The sequence below is a fragment of the Apodemus sylvaticus genome, chromosome 3, assembly GCF_947179515.1.
Source record: "Apodemus sylvaticus chromosome 3, mApoSyl1.1, whole genome shotgun sequence".
Classification (NCBI taxonomy): Eukaryota; Metazoa; Chordata; class Mammalia; order Rodentia; family Muridae; genus Apodemus; species Apodemus sylvaticus.
In genome coordinates this window covers 146,635,071-146,651,068 of record NC_067474.1, presented here as the reverse complement: position 1 = coordinate 146,651,068, position 15,998 = coordinate 146,635,071, and the positions used below count along the sequence as shown (strand labels likewise).

Here is a 15,998-nt window from a genome sequence, read left to right as displayed (position 1 = left end):
GCTTGTCTTCCCTAGCCTTTCGGATTCCTTAGTCTGTGGAGGAACGACCAGTGGGGATGGGAGGGAGGGAGCTTAAGTACCTAGGCCCCATGTCCCTGACTGCCAGACTAAGGGGCAGTACTAATTAGGAATAAACGAGGGCTGGAGAGATGGCTCAGGAGTTAGAGCACTGACTGATTCCAGAGGACCTGGGTACAATTCCCAACACCCACCCACCCACGTGATGGCTTGCGAGTATCTGTAACTCCAGGTCCAGGGGATCTGACTCCCTCTTCTGAATTTGTGGCCCCAGACATGCAGTGGTACACAGACATAGGGAGGAAAAAGCACCTGTATACTCACACAAATGAATAGACCTAAAATAATTTTGTTCAAAAATATATATAAATGACTGTCTCTTTTTCTGTTTTCTGTTCTCTCTCTCTCTCTCTCTGTTCTTTCTCTCTTCCCCTTCCCTTCTTCTCCCTTCCCATGGCGACCCCCCCCCCCCCCCCGGCTTCAGTCCTGGGGGTCAGTAAACTTCCCCAAGAGCAGTTTCACAATAAACCTGAATTTAATAAATAAATAAACAGGGGCTGGAGAGATGGCTCAGTGGTTAAGAACACTGACTGTTCTTCCGAAGGTCCTGAGTTCAAATCCCAGCAACCACATGGTGGCTCACAACCATCCATAAGGAGATCTGACCTTTTCTGGAGTGTCTGAAAACAGTTACAGTGTACTTACATATAATAAATAAATAAATCTTTAATAAATAAATAAATGAATAAACAAACAAAGGACAAGGCTGGGAAGATGGCTCGGCAGTGAAGAGCCTACACCTCTCTTACAGAGGACCTGAGCTCAGTTCTCGGCACCCAGGACAGGTGGCTCACAACCTTCCTATAAAACACACTCTCTTGGCCTTCGTGGGTACCTGCATTCAAATGTGCATATACCCACATACAGACACACATAAGCACACACAATTTTTTTTTTGGTCTTTTTTTGGGGGGGGGGATTTGTTTTCTTTTCAAGACAGGGTTTCTCTGTATAGCCCCGGCTATCTTGGAACTCACTCTGTAGACCAGGCTGGCCTCGAACTCAGAAATCTGCCTGCCTCTGCCTCCCAGAGTTCTGGGATTACAGGCATGCGCCACCAGCGCCCGGCAAGCACACACAATTTTAAAAAAGAAATAAATGAGGCACGAGACCTCACACGTTCCTAGCACTCAGGAGGCAGAGGCAGACACTCTCTGTGAGTTCTGGGTCACCATGGTCTATGTAGTGGGAACCTCTTCTCTCAGAACAATAAGAAGGATGGTGGTGGAATGTGTCTTAAGTCCCAGGAGGCAGAGGCAGGTGGATCTTTTCGAGTTCAAGGCCAGCCTGTCCTACAAAGTGAGTTCCAGGACAGTCAGGGATACTTAGAGAGACCCTGTCTTGAAAAACCAAATAAATAAATAAATAATACAATTAATATGTTTTAAAGTGCAGACAAAGCTCAGCTCAGCACATAGACACTTGGGACACATTAAGAAGGGCTACATTATTTACCTCTTCAGCAGCTCTGGAGGGCAGATAATTTACAGCTCATTTTGAAGGTGAAAACTAGAGGCTCAGAGAGGTGAAGCTACCTACTCAGAGTCACACAGCTATATCTAAGGGCAGAACTAAAGTTCAAAATGAACGTCTGATCCCAATGGAGCTCCGAGACAAAAGATGGAAATGCTGGTAGATCTTTGTGGGGGAGGGGCAGGAGCCAGGTGCTGGGCTGGACATGCAGCCAATCCCAGGTTGATGACTGGATCCACTCAGGGAGCATTGTGGAGGGTGTTTACTTACCCTTAGGAGCCTGTCCGTGAACCCCTCTCCCAACTCTCTATAGCATGCTACCTGACGTTAGTTATTTTGTGTTCATGTGCACACTAGCCCCTGGGTGTCCTGTTCTCTCAGAGCCTGAATGTGTCATGAGACTTGAATGTGCTCTCCCAGGTACTGCTAGTTGGGTGGAAGATGAGAGAAAACTTCACCACAGGTCTTAGTGACAACAGCCGACCAGGGTTCGAGTCCCGTGGTCCACTTAGTGCCCGTGGGAACCAGCGCAGTCACCTTCCAAGCCTCAGTTTCATCTGAGTGAAGTAGGGATGACGCTAGGATTCCCACGAGCTGAAAGCGCTGTTTTACTTCTGAGGATATGTGTGTGTGGGTATATGCCCACAGTGGACAGACGAGTCTGTCAGATCCCACAGAACTGCAGTCTGAGGCTATGTGGGTGCTTGGAATTGAACCCACGTCCTCGGGAACAACAGTCAGTGTTCTTAACTGTTGGGCCTGCTTTCCCAGCCCCACAAGCTGAACTGGATGATTTAAATAAGATCATTAATGGGGGAGGGGGGCTGAGGAGATGGCTCAGTGGTTACATGTGGGATGCTCTTCCACAGGACCAGGGTTCAAGTCCCAGCACCCAATAGTGGCTCACGTCTGTCTGGAACGCCCCTTCAGGGGATGTGAGACCTTCACACAGGCATACATGGAAGTAAGTACCAATAAGCACAAAATAAAAATAAATTTAAAAAAAAATTTAAGATCATGACTGGGCTGGAGAGATGGGTCAGCAGTTAAGGGCACTGACTGTTCTTCCAGAGGTCCTGAGTTCAATTCCCAGCAACTACATGGTGGCCCCCAACCACCTGTAATAGGATCTGATGCCCTCTTCTGGTGTGTCTGAAGACAGCGACAGTGTACTCATATATATATATATATATCTTAAAAAAAAGAAAAGAGCCTGGTGGTGGTGGCGCATGCCTTTGATTCCAGCACTTGGGAGGTAGTGGCAGGAGGATTTCTGAGTTCGAGGCCAGCACGGTCTACGGAGTGAGTTCCAGGACAGCCAGGGCTACACAGAGAAACCCTGTCTCAAAAACCAAAACCAAAAACAAAATAAAAAGAAAAGAAAAAAAGATCATGACCACGAAGAAAGCACAGATAAAGCAGCCGCCAAGGACCAGCTGTCTTCTATTCAGGGCACATAACTGCAATCTGTTGTTGAGGGCAGAGAGGAGAAACTTACTGAAGTTGGAGAAATAGCATCAGGAAGGCTTCCCGGGGGAGGGGACATCTATGCTGGGCCTTTAAGGATAAAGTGGGGGAGGGCGTTCTGGGAGAAATGTACAACCTCGCCTAAGGCTCAGAGACAAAGAAAATGACCTGTTAGGGTGTGGCCGACTGAAGCTGGCTGGGAGGGGCAAGCGGAAGGCCAGTGGACTGGAAGGGCCTTTGCAGTGAGTGCTTCAAGGGCCGCGTTACCAAGCTGGGATTGTGGGTGCAGAGTAGACTTCTGCCAGTTTTAGAAAGCCAGTGCTAACTGTGGCGTGGAGAGTGAACCGGAAGGGAGAGGCTGGAGGGCAAAGAGGAGGAGATCTGAGCACGTTCCCGGGGAGGGGGGGGAGAGGCACCCCCCCCCCCCACAACCCAACCTCTGGTTCAGCTCTGACCTCTCCTACTTCCTGCCTTCCCAAGTGTGGACTTGCTCCTCTGCCTGGAGCACTATCCCCCTCCCCCTGCTTGGCTATCTCCTTGTCCTTCAGGTCCTCGCTGAGCAGCCTCCTGGAATGCCGCTAGACACCCCCATCTAGGTTAGCCGCTCCCCGCCCCGCCCCCACCTCACCCCACCCCCCGCCGCCGCCCGCCCCCACTTACAGACTTGTCGCCTACCTGACTGGACTCTGGCCTATGCACCCGCCTTTTGTTGTATCCACAAAACCGGCTGTGGCTCAGTGCCTGGCACTCAGGGTACCTGATCTCTGATTCAAGGAATGAGTGGTTGAGCCTGTTGGGGACAGGTGTGGTCTCAGGAGAGCCTGTGCTGAGGTCTGCAGTGCCTGCAGAGGACAGGCTAGTGCAGGCGCCGGGGAGAAGGGCGGCGAGTGGATGATAACTCAGGGTTGGTTGCTTCCCCGCCCCCCTTGCACTTGGATAAGCCCTGGCTTTAAGCAAGATAGCAAGCAGGAAGGAGGGGTTGGCAAGAGGGAGAGGAACCTGAGGAGGCCAGAAGGGCCTGGCACACACTCTCTCGAATACTCCTGTCTGCCCACTGGTGGGACCATATCAGGATCTGTCATTGAAAATGTCCTCGGCTGCCAGGCAGTGGTGGCGCACGCCTTTGATCCCAGCACTTGGGAGGCAGAGGCAGGTGGATTTCTGAGTTCAAGGCTAGCCTGGTCTACAGAGTGAGTTCCAAGACAGCCAGGAGAGAAACCCTACACAGAGAAACCCTGTCTCGAAAAACCAAACATAAAGTAAGGTAAACAATAGGGGCTGGAGAGACGGCTCAGCAGGAAGGAGCACTGACTGCTCTTGCGATGGAGCCAGCTCAGGTCCCAGCATTCATTTCGGGCAGCTCACAACCCCCTTAACTTCAACTCCAAGGGATCCGATGCCCTCCTCCAGCCTCTGTGGGCACACAAACTCATACAGGCACGCACACATCCATAGATAAATAATTTAAAGTGGGACATAGGGAGATGGTTCAGTGGGCAAAATGCTTGCCACACAAGAAGCAACATGAATGTATCATCTCGAGAAAAATAAAGACAGGGAGGCACCCCGGGGACTTGAACCTGTGAACTCCAGGCTCAGTGAGCAACCAACCCTGTGCCAAAAATATAAGGTGGTGTTAGCTTCAGCAGCACACTAAAACTGGAGAGATAAGGAGAAGATTAGCACGGCCCCTGGACAAGGATGACACGCAAATTCTCTTAAAGCATTCTGGGGGGGGGGGGAGGGAAGGTGATTGACAGACACTTGAAGAGTAACCTCCGACCTCCACACATGGAGATGCATACCTGCATGCACATAAGCACACACCTGCATCCAGAATTGCCTTCTTAACACTGATCTCCCAAAACAGCCCGATTCCCTGGATTCCCTGTTCTTTTGTTTTCTTATAAGGAAGATCTCACTATAGAACCCAGACTGGTCTTGAATTCATCCTCCTGCCCCAGAACTGAGGCAGATGGATGATGAGGGCCTGTGACACACATCGCCTAAAGCTCTCGACTTATGTTTATATAACATACCCCCCCTCCCACGATTGGCAGGTTGCCTTCCTCCACAAAAGAATCGGAGAACTTGCTCGCCACCTTGACCTTGTCCATCCAGCAGGCTCCTTGACCCACAGTAGGACGCTCAGAGGCCATTTGTGGAAGACTTGAGGCTCAGTCAGTGGAGTGCTTGCCTACCATGTACAAAGCCCATAGTTCAGTGCCCAGCACCATGGCAACTGGGCATGCCTCTGTTCTTGTTTAGTCTAGGGCCTTTAGTCTGAAGTGCCTAGCCTCTAGGCAAGAGGCTCTGCTCAGGATCATCCCCAGCTGCATTTCCAGTTGAAGGACAGTGTAGGATACTCTGGGATACGTGAGCTCCCCCCTCCACCCCCTGCTTTTTTTTTTTTTTAAAGAAAGAGAGAAAAAAGGAAAGAGAAAAGAAAAGGCAATGAACTCAGCCTCCAGGGTGTCAGGAGCCATGGAATGCGCTCAAGGAAGGCAGTGTCAGGATTCAGCTCGTGTCTTCAAAAACTCACCCTGGTGGCTGTGTGTAAGATGGATTATGGATTGAGGAGGGAAGGCAGGCGACCGAGGAGAGGAGGGGGAACTGAGGAGCCACTGGGGGAGACAAAGACACAGCACCTGAGGCTGAGCCTGAATGCCCCCTGCCTGTGAGGCTCTGAACCCCTTCCCAATCTGCCCCTCCACCCGCCAGGCCTCTTGTCTTGAGCAGCGGTGGGAAGGACCGGGCTGGCAAAACTGACACTCACTAATCATGGCCCTCACCCCAGAGCTGCACTGACTGTCTGGTCTCCATGGAGACACGGCAACCTCCGGCCACTTGTTAATGGCAACTCAACAAGGCTGCTGCAAAGAGACCGGGCCTGACCAATGTGCCCAGCTCTGTACCATTCATTCCAGTTTGGGCTTCTGCAGAAGCACCCCCACACACACACAGGGGTGCCAGAGTTGGGGCACAGTAAGGAGGACTGGTTGGCTGCACCCCTCTGCAGCCCCGCCTCCTTTGGCACTGCCAAGCAGCGAGGGCAGAGGCAGTCTTTGCCCTGGCTGACTCCTCCGCAGGGCTGCTGGGAAGCTGAGCTCATGCAGGTCACCCAGGCAAGGCCAAAGGGCTGGCGGGGGATGGTGAGGAGTCCGGAGGGGACCTGCCTGCATCCCACACACAGCAGAACGGAGGTGCGGTGGGGAGGGCGGGAGGGGGAGCTTCTCCTGTACCAACAACCCTCTGCTCTGCTAGCCCGAGGCAGGGGCCCAATTGGGAACCATCTGTCCAGAACCTCTTCCCAGAGCACTGTCGCTCCATCGGAAATGCCACCATTAGCAATTCGTTCCATCAGGAGGCAGCATGGCTTAGCACACAAAACACTGGCTTTGCAGTCAGGCCAGCCTGGGTATAAAAACTTGGCTCTGTCCTTACCACTGAGCATTGATTTCTCCATCTGTAGGATGGGGACGATAATTGCGCATGCGCATATGTGTATTCCGCAAGAGGAAGTGCTACGCAGACCTATCTTAATACCTGGGCTTTCCATTCCAGAAGCCATTTCTTTTTGCTTCTTCTCTTCTTCCCTTCCTTCCTTCCTTTTAAAAAATAAAAATTAAAAAATGAAAAACAAAACACTAAAAAACGTTTATGGGCAAGGTACTGGCAGTCCACGCCTTTAATCCCAGCAATCTGGAGGCAGAAGCAAGTGGATCTCTGCGAGTTTGAGGACAGCCTGGTCTACAGAAAATAGCCAGGGCTACCCAGAGAAACCCGTCTGGGGGCAGGAGCGTGGGGGGGGGGGCGGATGAAAACAAATGGACAAACCAAAGCTGTTTCTGAGTCAGGGTGTGCTACCCAAGCTGATCTAGAGCTAGCTTTGTAGCTAAGCATGACCTTGAACTCTTTGCCTTCACTTCCGAGGTGGAGGGGGGCTGGGGTTGCAGGCTTGTGCTACTGCGTCAGGCAACTCCAGGACTTTCTTTGCCACCGCAGACCATCTGGGTCCTCTTCCGTGCTTCCCAGGATGATCCCACAGATGTTCCTCCCTCCTGTAACTGTCCCACATTCGTGGTCCCCATAGACAGGGCTGGGCAGAGTTGAGCATCAGGACAAAACGGATGAAATAAACAGGGGGGCGGGGAGGTTCTCTCTGCCTTTCCCCCCCTCCTCCTCTTCTTCCTCCTCTTCTTCCTCCTCCTTCTTCCTCTTTCCTGTTAAATTCTCTGTGGAGATGGAGGCCTCTTTCCCCCTCCCTTCCCACTGTTGTCCATCTGTCTATTCATCCTTCCCACAAACAAGAGCTGAGCCCCTCCTTTATCCCTAGGTCTACAGAGATGCAGATACCACCTCAGCCTGCAGATAATCCAGGAGCCAGGCTCCCAGATATCAGGCACCCCACAGTTGGCTGGGGGCCTAGATACAGCCACCTCCCTACACCGTGTTTTTCCTTGCTCATTCCCTAGGTAATGCTGCAAGCTGAAAGGATCCTGGGAACTCATCTATGGCAGCTATGGGGATGAAAACAACAACGGGAGGCCTGGGGCAGCCCAGGCGCCCACAGCAGCTCTGCTTTGAAGCTGACAATGTGGGGCTGCTTAGGAGGTGGCTTTTTGGCTCTCTGGATCCTGCTGACAGCTGTGTTCTCGGTAGCAGCTGGAATGTTGGTAGGAGCCTGTCTGGCCTTTGCACCCTGACTCCCCAGGGCAGAACCAGGTGGCCCTGGTAGGGACCCAGGGTGAAGAGGTGGAGAATGCGGATAGCTCTGAGTGCGTGGTGAGGGCGTGGGCTCGTTCACTGGGAGAAAATAAGGGAGCCAGTGCTGAGTCTGACGATGAGGACGCTGTTCACTGGCTGGCTAAGCCTGCCTTTTCCCTTCCTTCCTTCCTCCCTTCCTTTCTTTCTTTCAATTTTTTTTGTTTTGATTTTTGTTTTTTGTTTTTCAAGACAGGGTTTTTCTGTGTAGCCCTGGCTGTCTTGGAACTCACTCTGTAGACCAGGCTGGCCTCGAACTTAGAAATCCACCTGCCTCTGCCTCCCAGAGTGCTGGGATTACAGGCATGCGCCATCACTGCCAGGCATCTGTTTTCTTCTTAATGAAATGCCATTACCAATGCAAAATGAAAAAGATTTGTCAATGGAGGCAGCTGTACAAAGGTGAGAACTATTTATTTGGGGGCTGAAAGAGCTGGAGTCCACAGAGCTAGCCTATGTGTCCCTCCTGTTGCCTTTGTTGAATTGCAGACAAAGACTTGTCCAGTCCAGACTGTTCATTTGCTAAAGGAGGAAACGAGACCAGAGATGGGGAACAAGTTGTTCAAGGTCACACAGCCATTGTGGGTCCGATGTGGGCCCGGAGCCCAAGCTGTACACAAGGCCCCCTGCCCAGCTGCACCGCTTGCTCATTCAGCCCCTCAGCGAGTGGGCGCAGAATGGGCCCAGCTTCCTTCCTGCCGCCCTGCCCGCCGTCTGCCACGTTGGCAGCCGCCTGAAGCCTTCTCGCCCCTGCTGCCGCCGCCGCCGCCGCCGCTGCTGATGCGGCATCGGCGGCAGAGACCAACCAGCCGAGAGTTTGCCCAGAGCAGCCAGGGCTGCCTGAGCCTGAGCTGGGGCCGGGCTGGCTGATTCTGCCAGATGGGAGGGGGAGAGGCTGCCAGTGGAGGGAGGGAACAAGAGCTGAGCTCTTCTTTACCCTCACCAGCCGAGGGGGGGAGGCAGAAGGCTGCAGTTGGGGGCTAGGAGGCTGCAGTGTGTGACCGACCAACCGACCGCGAGGTGCAGACATCTGGGTCGGTCCCCCCAGGAGCATGTACTCGTGTGCACAGGCACGCACACGTGCGCATACACACACATACACACACAGAGAGAGACACACACAAGACCCTGAAGAAGTGTATTGGTGATGAATCAATTTCCTTCAAGTGTGCAAATCCTCCTCCGCCCACTTCTTGTCCTCCCCTTCCTCCTCCTCCTCTTCCTTCTCTTCCTTCTTCTCTTTTTTCTCCTCCTCTTCCTCCTTCTTCCCCTTCTTCCTCCTCCCCTTCTCCTTCTCCCTTTACTTCTTTTGTTTTTTCCAAGACAAGGTTTCTCTGTGTACTCAGAGATCTGCCTGCCTCTGCCTCCTGGGTGCTGGGATTAAAGGCGTGTGCCACCACTACCCAGCTCAAGTGTGCAAGTTTCTGATGTGTGTGCAAGTGTGCAGCTAGGAGAGCTACTGTGTGTTTGACTAAGCACGAGAGAAAGTTGTGCCTGTCCTCAGTTTGAATCCTGGCAACGTACACAGAAACACCGTGTCTAACAGTGTGTACCGTATCAGTGACAAGGAATCCAGGTATATCCAAAGAGGTCAGTGCATATGCCTGATGATGTGTGTGCCTTGTCAGGGTGTGTCAGCCGTGCCTATGAACTTGTTACGGTCAACGGGGGAATAATGAAATAATTGTGAACAAGGCATAGCAGGGTTGTCTGCTTTAAGAGATGCTGTGTGAGGCTGTGGTTTGGTAATCTGTGTCTGGGGAAATACTGGGTAGCTGTGTGGGCTGGACCAAATGTCCAGGGGTAGGTATGCAGCATCACTGTGGCTATTGATGGCGGCACAGGAGAACAGCAAGTGTCTGTACATACTTGGCCATGCTGTATGAGACCTTAGGGGACAGGGCACAGTAATGGCAGTGGTGGGGATGACTGGTGGCACTGCGCGGGGCGATACTGCGTGGGGCTTGCACTTGTTTCTCTGGATGGCAGGGCCTGTGTGTGCCTGTATGTGTGAGTCTGTACGTGCGTGCTGTGTGATGGAAACCACGTGGGTCTGTGGTGAGCTAAGCTTAGATGAGGGGCGGGGGTGGGGTGGGGTGGGGGGAGTCTATGCTCGGGTTTGTAGTCGTGTGTGTGCCCGAGGTCAGATGAGCTCCTGCCTTCTGTGTGCACAGGTGGTCGCTGTGTCCCACCGTGTCTTTGTGTGGTTCAGTTTGCCTGAATGTGCACAAGAGGAGGACAGGATGGGAGGACTCGAGTGTGTGTCTGTGTGGGCCCCTTTAACGTGGCAAGTCTAAGAAATGTCGGCCTTCTTGGCAGCAAATCTGGGCTTGGTTCCACTGGGGGTGTCTGCAGAGAGGGGCTTAGAAGGGACGTGCTTGAGCGAGAGAGACAGGAAGGGAGGGGGGGCAGCCCAGCTTGGGGTTTCCAGGAGGGAAAGCCAGACATTGGAACTTGTCAACGCTACCTCCTTCCCAGCCCCCACCTCCTTGCTGCTGCCTCCCCTCCTGGCGCCTGAAGGCTGTTGGCAGAGGGACAGACAGACAGACAGTGCACACATAGACTGGCTCCATGGCACAGAGCCCAAACCCGAGCCCCTAAATACACAAGCCTGGATACAGAGGTCCAGAGAGGGCAGAGGAAGTGGCTAAATCTTGGACGAGTATACGTGTTTATGTGTGGTGGGGAACAGGGGTTGCTGTTGGCCTCTGGTGCTTTAACCTAAACCAGCAGGCCTTGGGGGTGGGGGCTGCTAGGGGAAGCCTCTGGGGAGGGGGCTTTTATGGCTCAAGCCAGGCTCTCAGCCCTGCTCCCTGCTTATACAACTGCCGCAGTGTCTGAGAACACCATCGCCTCAGGAATCACTCTCTAGTGCTGTCTGTTTTACTGAGGCAGCAGAGGCCTAAGGGGATCAGCAGCTGATCCCAGGGTCATAGGAGAGGACCAGGACTGGAACCCAGGGCGCCTCCTTGCAAGGGGCTGTGAGCATGGTCCACGTGCCAGATAGCCTTCAGGTTATAACAAAGGCGTTGTTGTTTCTGTTGTCCCAAGTGATGTATCCATCTGCTGATCATACAAAGGCTGTAATACCTTCTAACGGAGAGCCTGGTTCTGTACCAAAGGCTTCTGAGAGGGAGGGTGGGATGGGGAAGATGGAGGAATTCAAGAAGAGAGGAAGGAGGGTGGAATAGAGAAGGAGCAGGAGATTGACCTGAGCAGCCAGCAAGCAGGGCCCTCCCACGCCACCATGAGCCACCAGATCACACTGTTTTGAGAGCATCCTGTTTTTCAGGTGTGTGTGTGTGTGTGTGTGTGTGTGTGTGTGTGTTCTCCCTGAGCCCAATCCCTAAATCCTAAGGGCAGAAAGGTTAGCATCTTAGCATTCCAGGTATACACCCATGCTGTCCGTGAGCTGACTGCTCTTGCCATGAGAAAGGGGAGGGGCTGCGGTGGGCAGTGCAGGTGTGAACTTGGGTGTGTGCTGATCAGGGTGCGTGGCTTCCTGGAACCTGGTTGTGAGTAGGTATCTGTGAGATTGTGAGCTTATAAGGAGTCTGTGTGCCTGTGTGAGCACGTGACTCTCAGGACTTCATAGGAGGGAGGAAGACTTCGGGAGCGTCTGGGACAGGATGGCTGCATGCGAACCTGCCCTGCGTGCTGTGTCGACAGACAATTTCGAAAGCCATTTACAAAAGGGTGGGCGTGGCTGAGTCCGCATGGTTCCTGAACTGCTCCAGTGCACATGAAGTGTGCAGTTATGTATGTTAAGGGTGGTGTACATGAGTCTGAGGTACGCAAGTGTTGTCTATGTGAGTCATTACATTTCTTTTTCAAGTATGTTATTTATTACCGAGTGTTTTGGGTGTGGCTGTGTCACTGCATACCATGTGGAAGTCAGAGGATAACTCTGAGAGTTGGTTGCTTCCTTCCGAGAGGGATACCATGATTCATCTCAGGTACGCAGGCTTTCTCAGAAGTGCTTTCCCCCACTAGCCGTCTCACCAGCCCCCTAGAATTCCTCACTATGGGTTATGGATGTAGATCACACAGGTTTGTGGGGGTATTGACTATCAGGGAGTTGCTCACACGGGGCTCTATATTTGGGAAGTTTGTCACATGTGGATTCACTGTCGTGCCTTGGGCAAGCTCAGTAAGCACTCAGTAATCACTGAGCTATATCCCAGTAATATTTTTTTTTTTTTTAAATGTAGGCTGGGTCTGGACCGCATCTTTAGTCCTAGCATTGTGAGAAGCAGAGGCAGGAGAATCTCTGTGAGTTGAAGGCCAGCCTGGTCTACATAGCAAGTTCCAGGACAGCCAGGGTCACATAGAGAGACCAACAAAGAAACAAAAGGTTAATTACATTCTTTTAGCATATGTGCTCTCAGACATCAGGAACAGGGGGGTTCAGAGGTCAGATGTTGGGAGTCAGTGCTCTCTCTTCACTCTGTGGATTCTGGGGTCCCACAGACTGGGCGGTAAATTCCTTTACCTGCTGAGTCACTTCACTAGCTCCTTGGCACTTGGCACTCTTTAACTTTTTATTTCGAGACGAGGCGGTCTCACTAAATTGCCTAGGCTAGGCTAGTGGGGAACACATTCTGAAGCCGAGGCAGGGCTTCAACTTGCAGTCCTCCTGCCTCAGTTTCCCCAGGAGCTGGGATAACAGGTTTGCAGTGCCAGGTCAGATATATGTACGGCTCTTTTTTTTTTTTTTTCTTCCTTCCAGATAGGGTTTCTCTGTGTAGCCCTGGTAGACCAGGCTGGTCTCAAACGCAGATCCGCCTGCCTCTGCCTCCCAAGTGCTGGGATTAAAGGCGTGTGCCACCACTGCCTGGCTGTGTATGGCTTTTTTAAAATTTTAATTTATCTTATATATTTATTTTCTAATGTCAGCCTTCTACTATTACCAACTCCAATTATGAGGACAACAATTTTAATGGTTCACTCAATCTCTGGAATGAGTAAGATAAACAGCATCCAATTCGGAGTAGGCACCGAGTGTGTGCTTCTCGAGTGGACGATGACTGAGCATGTGCTCAGCTAGGTGTGAGAAATATTTACACACTGCTCGTTCTGGGTGTGTGAGTGGCCTTTTTTCACTGTGTGTGTCCAGATATGTGAGGTTTCTGTCACGTGTGATGTGTGAGAACCAAATCAGTGTGCTGAGGGGCCTGTGTGTGTCTTGGTGTGGAACTCTATACCTGAAGCAAGGCCATGACGTGGCATCTTCAGTGTTGGGGCCACGGCTGTGAGTGCACAGCTCTGTGTGTGAGGGGGGTGTGGTGGGGGTGGGGGTTGGAGGGAGGCACTGTCTGCTTCTCCCAGCCTTCAGCACTCACTCAGCTTCACCCCAGGTCGCCTGCTGCGAAATGTCAGTGGCAGAGAAGCTAAAAATATCCTCTCTCCTCCTTCTGCTCACGGCTGGGGCTGATGGGACTGTGGGGCCCCAGCCGGCCCCTTGGGCCCTGGGGGAGGAGGAGCTTCTGCATGAGGGCTCGGGGCAGGGAAGGAAAGGAGGCCCTTTGCAATGTGCTCATCCTTCCTGCTTCTAGCTTTTCTAGGCTCCAAAGCCAGACCCCAGTTTACCTCTTTCAGGAAGCCCTCCGAGCCGCGCCCTGCCCCAAAGCGATGACTTGCTCCTACGTGTCTCTATAAGTATGTGTCTGAAGTATCCAAAGCTATCCTTGAAGGAGATAGGGTTCCACCATACTCCAGGTTTCTGGGACAGGATCTTTGTCAGTCCAGGGATTTCAGAGGTTGGGGGTGGGGGGTGTCCTATCCTCATCCAGATAGGAGATCCCCAAGGGAACTGATGGTACTGTCTGTTCCCTGGGGCTGAGGATTAGGGATGCAGCTGGCAACATATGAGTTCATTCAGCCCTGTGTGTGTGTGTGTGTGTGTATTCCTGGGACTAGGACCTTCCGACTACAAGGCAGATGTGCCACTATGAAAAACTATGGCAGGGAGGAGCCTCAACTCTGTCTTCACCACACCCTGGGCTGCCACATGTTTGTGCCTTGAGTACATGTGTAGGTTCAGGTGGGACATGTCAGGGCCCGTGGTCCTTTGGGGACCATGTCTTTTCATCCGTTGGGCTCCTGGGTGTGTCTTCCTGTGTTGGTGGTTTCAGCCATATCTGCCTTGGGCCCTGTGGGCACTCAGTAGAAGGACTGAGTGTGTCCTTGTGTGCTCCTGCACACACACACACACACACACACACACACACACACGGCTATGTATGTGGGCCTTTGTCTTTTGTCACACAGCCCTGTAAACACTGCAAGAGCTGGGTGTGTGTGGGAGCTGCTGGTGATAACCACTGGATGCCTTCGATTTGTGTGTCCCTGCCTCTGAGTGTGTCTGCTGGATGCTCAGTGCATGTTTAGTGTCAATCTATCTGCAGGTATAGATATCTGTATCCATGTCTCAAACATGATGATTCCTGTAGTTAGTGTTTGTGTGTGTTTATGTCCACAGGCATCTCTGTGATGGGTTGGATTCCTATGTCACTTTTTTGCATTTGTTTTGTGACAGGGTCTCCTGTAGCCCAGGCTAGCCTTGAGTCCTCCATAAAGCAAAGGCTAACCATGGACCCCCCATCTTACAGCATCCACCTCCTAGATGCCAGGATTTGCAAGCGTGCACCACCTCTTGGCATGTACCGATATTATCGCTTTGATTTGTGACCAGGTATCCCTGTGTATGTGGTGGCTGTTCTCTGTGGCACTGGCACGTGGTATCCATGCCACAGATTCCTTCTGTTTTTCTTTTCTCTCTCTTTTTAAAAAATATTTATTTATTATATGTAAGTACACTCTAGCTGTCTTCAGACACACCAGAAGAAGGCATTTGATCTTGTTACCTATGGTTGTGAGCCACCATGTGGTTGCTGGGATTTGAACTCAGGACCTTCGAAAGAGCAGTCAGTGCTCTTAACCGCTGAGCCATCTCTCTGGCCCCCTCTTTTCTTCTTTTCTTTCTTTCTTCTTCTTTTTTTTTTTTTCCGTTTTTTGAGACAGGGTTTCTCTGTATAGCCTGGGCTGTCCTGGAACTCACTCTGTAGACCAGGCTGGCCTTGAACTCAGAAATCCACCTGCCTCTGCCTCCCAAGTGCTGGGATTACAGGTGTGCGCAACCACCGCCTGGCTCAGCCCCCTTTTTTTCTAAAGCTATATATTTTGCAACGTGTGTGTGTGTTGCCTGCTTGTACGCATACGCACCAGGTGCATGCATATCTGTACCACGTGCATTTCTATCTCTGCTATCATATGTAGATATGCCCACCAAGGCCAGAAGGGGGCATCAACTCTCCTGCAACTGAAATTCCAGGCAGTTGTGAGCTGCTGCGCAGGTGCTGAGAACCACACCTCTTGTGTCCATTGGGAGAGCACCAAGAGCTCTTCACTGCTGAGCCATGCCCCGAGCCTGCGTTTTTGCTTTTCTTAGTCGCTTCCTAGTCTGTGTTGAAGGCTTTAGGGTTGTGTTTGAACATATACCTTTGCCCTTCCAAAAGCCTCCAGTCCCACAGGTCGGCTTTCTTCTGCTCTTTCTCTGTGGACTTGAGGATGGGAGAGATGTAAACAGGGCAGGCGGACATGGAACCCACGACAGGCAGGGCTGGGGCCAGGCAGCCACGAGGGCCCTGTCTCAGCTTTGCTCCAAGCAAGCACTAAGCCAGAGCCTCGGTTACATGTAAACACCAGCTGTGTCAAGACAGCACAGCTTCTTCTAGGTCAACAGACAGCTGTGGGGTTGCTAGGCAACAGCCTGTCTCCCCCCCCCCCCATCAGGCTCCCCTCTCGCTACCTCTACCTGCAAACCCTCTGCTGTCACCCCAGCTCTACAGGGCCTTCTTTCACCCTCAAAGCAGTTAAGACAGTTTGGGTAGAGAGTCAGGGCGGCTTTGGGACTGAAATCCAGCAGGAGGTGTGAATCTTTCTAGTGTGCTCACTCCCCAGCACCCAGCATTCTTCAGTTCCCACCTCACTTTATTAGGGCTGGACTGGAGGGCCGAGGAGCAAGCAGGTCGTGAAAGATGGAAGACTTATCTAGCTGTGCTGGTAACGAAGTACCCCAACCCCAAAGTCACACAGAGGCTCGGAGAGGAGCTGGAAAGCAGGGGAAGGGTGCCTCTGTGTTGGCTTCTGACGAGATCGCATGGAAAGACAAGACTGCAGGGCCTGGTTCTTTCTTTTGCCCTGACCCACCTAAG

At 52.2% G+C, this 15,998-nt stretch overlaps 1 pseudogene; it reads left to right on the top strand.

The window, feature by feature from the left end:
* Positions 1-4,649: 4,649 nt before the first annotated feature.
* LOC127681860 (uncharacterized) lies at positions 4,650-4,748 on the top strand (annotated as a pseudogene).
* Positions 4,749-15,998: the final 11,250 nt, after the last annotated feature.